Source organism: Mustela lutreola, chromosome 9, assembly GCF_030435805.1.
Source record: "Mustela lutreola isolate mMusLut2 chromosome 9, mMusLut2.pri, whole genome shotgun sequence".
Taxonomy (NCBI): Eukaryota; Metazoa; Chordata; class Mammalia; order Carnivora; family Mustelidae; genus Mustela; species Mustela lutreola.
In genome coordinates this window covers 139,205,402-139,210,015 of record NC_081298.1, presented here as the reverse complement: position 1 = coordinate 139,210,015, position 4,614 = coordinate 139,205,402, and the positions used below count along the sequence as shown (strand labels likewise).

The window sequence follows — 4,614 nt, the reverse complement described above, 5'->3', positions numbered from 1 at the left end:
TTTAAGGGAGGGCATGACTTGATCAGCCCAGTGTGCGGGAGGTGATGCGGGCGGCAGCAGGAGGGTACATGGGGTGGGTCCTGCAGACCGGTGAGGGGACGAGAGACGCGGAGACCGGAAAAACAGAGAGAGTCCATCCAGAGACACCCGGCACGTCGATGGCCCGGAATCAGCTTTTCTCCTATGGGAGATAAAGGAGGTGGGGCGGGGGGTGCCGTGATGCTAGGTACGCCAGGCGGGGACATGCTCTGCTCTAGCCGAGGACCTCGGCGTCTCAGGAGCTCGGCACAGAAATCTCTGTCGCTCAAGCGATAGTCGGATCTGGGTGTCCGGGGGGAGGGGTGGGGGCAGCTCTCCCAGGCAGCTAGAGGTAAGCAGAGACCCGGGACCCAGGCGTCTTCCATCTTGTAGGGCTACCCTTTTGCCACGAGGCTCCCGAGGTCACCCTGCAGGCTGCCTCCCCTCCAGCCCACTAGGAGGGAAGAGAACAGAGGGTGAGCACAAGAAGGTGGTGCTCGAGAGAGCCGTAAGTCACATCGCCATCCACCCCAATCCCTGAGAGGCCTGATGGACGTGTACGCAGGTATCTAATCGAATGCACTGCCACGGAGGGGCCAAGAGGGCAGGTGGGCGATCTGGGGGAGGAAGACCTCCGTGGGGGCTCTGAACAGAGGAAGGAGGAAGGAGTTCCTACCGGAGCCGGAGTCCAGGGAACACCATCTTGATTCTGGGGACAATGGGGGGTCATTGCAGATCTTTGAGCCCGGGAGTGACCTACGTAGACTGCTTTGAAAGGAAGGCCACCCCTGGGGCCCCCCACGGGGAAGGGAAGCTGGGGGGTCTAGGGGCCTGGGGTCAGGTTCAATGAGCGTTCTCTGAGCCCGTGACCCAGGGAGGGGTTTGGTTCTTGTTAATCTGCATGGAAGCTTATTCCTTTTCTTGAAGCTATTTTTGTTTCCTGATTAAAGCCAAATCCACTGAGAAAATTTTTGTTAGGAGAAAGCCTCAGACATTAGAATCGGGAGAGAGGAGGGTTGATCTGGACCCAAGTTAATAGAGGTTTTCTGTTTTAGGTTTCTTTATAGCTTCTGCAAAATGCGTGACTGCTAATGTTTTAGCTTTCAGTGAAAGCAGAGACTGGGGATAAAAAAAAATCAGGAAATTAATCTGCTTTTTCTCTAATTGAGACCTAACCTATTTTCCCTTTCATTTTCTTTCCCTCATTTGTCATATACTTCCTTGATTCTATTTTCAGAGTCTCTTGTTGGTGCGTTACAAACCCTTCCTGAAGCCAGGCTCCCCGTCCCTACATTTGTGCTTCGTGTCCTCACTCCCTTGTGACCTGATTCTGAAACCTGATGATTGTCAGGTGCTTTCTGGGGTGGGAGGGGAGGGGTGGGGGAGGGGAGGCCATAGCTTCCCAGCGAGCGTCCCCTGCCCCTCCCAGTCCACCAGCACCACCTGCTCCAAAGGCAGGCGACACCCTCGCCCTTGTTGGAGAACCCTTGGCTTTCTCCTTACCTGGTGCTTTTTTGGTTACGTCTTCTGCATGTCATCTTGGTCCAGACGTTCTTTTTTTTTTTTAAGATTTTATTTATTTATTTGAAGGAGAACGCAAGTGAGTACAAGCAGGGGGAGAGACAGAGGGAGAGGGAGAAGCAAGCTCCATGCTGAGCAGAGACCCCGATGAGGGACTTGATCCCAGGACGCTGGGATCATGACCTGAGCCGAAGGCAGCGGCTTAACCATCTGAGCGAGCCAGGCGCCCCTGGTCCATATGTTCTTAAGCTCAGTGGCGTCCCGGGTGGGGCCCTTGGCTCTGGTTGGTCATGGCTTCTGACACCTGAGAATAACTTCAACATGGATAATGTACTTGTCTCCCACAGGAGCTTAAAACCGTGCACGTTCAAGAGGATGAGAACACAAGCTCCAGACGGGCGAGAATATTTGCAAAAAACATACTTGATAAAGGGCTGTTACCCCAAATATACAAAACCCCTTAAGGCTCATCAATAAACAAATAACCTGATTTTTTGATAAATGGGCTAAAGACCTCAACAGACATCCCACCAAAGAAGACACGCAGATAGCAAATAAGCAGATGAAAAATGCTTCCCCGTCATCCGTCTTGAGTGAATCGCAAACGATAACCACAACAAGACAGCAGTTCGCATCTCGTGGATCGGCTAAAGGGCAGAGCTCCGCCAACACCAAATGCTGGCGAGGCGGGGGAGCGACAGGAACGCTCGCTCACTGCGGGCGGGAACGCAGAAGGGGCTGCCACTTTGGAAGACTGTTTGGGGATTTCTTACAAAACTGAACATGCTCTTACTGTATGATCCAGCAGTCGTGCTCCTTGGTGTTTCCCCAAAGGATCTGAAAGCCACTGTCTACACAAAAACCTGCACACCAATGTGTGCAGCAGCTTTGCTCCTCATCGCCAGCATTTGGGAAGCACCCAAGACGTCCTTTAGCCTGTGAGTGGATAAAACGAGGTCGTCCAGACCATGGACTATTATGCAGCACTAAAGGGAAATAAACTATCAAACCATGACAAGACACAGGGGAAACTTACATGTCTGGTCCTGAGCGAGATATTCCAGTCTGGAAAAGCTGTAGACTGTATGATTTCAGCTACATGACATTCTAAAAAAGGCAAAACTCCAGAGTCAATAAGAAGAGCAGTGGTTGGCAGAGGTTATGGAGGGGGGAGGGGAGGGATGATCGGCAGAGCACGGAGCGTTTTTAGGGCTGGGAAACTACTCTGTGTCTATGATCAGGGTGTTCACATGCAACGGTGTATATGCCCAAACCTCTAGAACGTCCTACACTAAGACCAGACCGGGATGTCAGCCGTGGACTTTGGGTGACACTGCCGATGACAAGTCACTGTAGGGTCGCCAACCATAACAAACGTTGCGCTCTGGAGGGGGCTGTTGATAACGGGGAGGCTGTGTCTATGCGGGGCAAGGGGTAGAGGGGAACTCTCTGTACTGTCCTCCTGATGGTGCTGTGAACCTAAAACTGTTCTAAAAAATAAAGTACCTCCAAACCCCAAACACCGCATGTTAATTCCTTTACCGTTCTGGAAGTTGCAGTCCAAAGTCAGGTTCTCAGAGCTAAAACCCAGGTGCTGGTGGGGCTCCCGGGGAGAGTCTGTCTCCTCGCCTTTCGGTTCTCGGCGGCTCCATTCTTGTCTCCCAGCCCTTCCCGCCACCTTCAAGAGCAGCTGGGGAGCATCTCCAGATCTTTCTCCACCTCATCTTCTCCCCACTTTCTCCTCTCTGGGAGTTTCTTCTGCCTCCCCCGCCTAAGGCCGCCCGGGGATGTGTTTAGGACCCACTCTGATTACCCAGGATAAAAGTCCCATCTCAAGAACTTCAGCCACACCTGCGAAGACCCTTTCTCATACCAGGGAACATTCACAGATTCCTGGGATTAGGACACGAGTGCCTTCGGGGGCTGTGACCCAGCTGACCGCAGGCAGACAGGGGCCCTGAGCCACACACGACCCTGACAGGAGGCCCAGCAGCCCAGAGTCCCTCCCTGCGGCAAGAACAGCCCTGCCCCTGGTCCCTGCCCCATGCAGTTACTCCCTGGGGTCAGCTTAAGGCTGACCACCCCCGGGACCCCACTCTCCCCTTCCCAGTTCTGGCGGATCTGAGTCCGGTCAAGAGTTTCAGGGTTGGGTGGGACCTTGGGATGATTCCCCTTCTGACCACAGGGGACACTAAGAAGCTCATGGCCGGGAGGGCCAGTCAGCGGGAGGGCAGACTCGACCCCCGGGACCCGTGTGCCCTGTCTGAGGCTCTTCACTCACACCTGCAAGTCCAAGTCCAAATGCAGATGGAACTTCTCTGGAGAAGGCTGCTCCAACCCCTGGACCCAATGCCAGAGGGGCTGGCCTCTGTATGGTCTTTTGTCGCTGTAACCCTAGGTCATGAGGCTTGTACCCCTAGGTCACCTGCTCTAGAGGAGGAATTCAGCTCACCTCCTTGGCAGATGTCCTGCTCTGATTCTGCTGACTCCTCCCCACCTCCTCTGAGCTCCCAGGGAGGTGGTCCTAGGGGCTCCTGGTGTTGTGCGGTCCGCGGGATGGGGGAGGGGGTGTGTTCTTCAACACGAGTAATGGGCTGCCCGGTGGCCAGCTTGGGCCCTCGCTCTCCAAGGAAAGGGTCCAGGGTGGAATTTGCTGACTCAGGACCAACCTTGGTTCCCCCCGGGGAAGTTGTTTGTGTCTCGTGGGGCTCAGGGTTCTTTCTTGTACCATGAGGGTAAGCTCTTGAGTCCGACCCGTTGAGTGCCGGTTCCCGAAGCCCCGAGACTGGCTAGTTTTCAACTTGACCAAGCCCAGGGCAACGATGAGGTCTTGGTTGGTTTTCAGTTTTTGTTTTACATCTTTTTTTTTTTTTTTTAAGATTTTACTTATTTATTTGAGAGAGAGAGAAAGCGCATGGAAGGGGAGGTGTGGAGGGGGAAGGACAAGCAGACTCTGCGCTGAGCACAGAGCCCGACACGGGGTGCGATCCCACGACCCTAAGATCATGACCAGAGCCGAAATCAAGAGTCAGACACTCAACCAACTGGGCCACCCAGGTGCCCCGAGGTCTTGCT

At 54.0% G+C, this 4,614-nt stretch overlaps 1 long non-coding RNA gene across 1 annotated transcript; it reads left to right on the top strand.

Annotated features, from left to right (window-relative positions):
• Nucleotides 1-255: 255 nt before the first annotated feature.
• Nucleotides 256-3,035, top strand: LOC131808256 (uncharacterized). The gene is made up of 3 exons (XR_009344748.1): nucleotides 256-583; nucleotides 1,256-1,369; nucleotides 1,887-3,035. It is a non-coding gene; the product is annotated as an uncharacterized LOC131808256 (long non-coding RNA).
• Nucleotides 3,036-4,614: the final 1,579 nt, after the last annotated feature.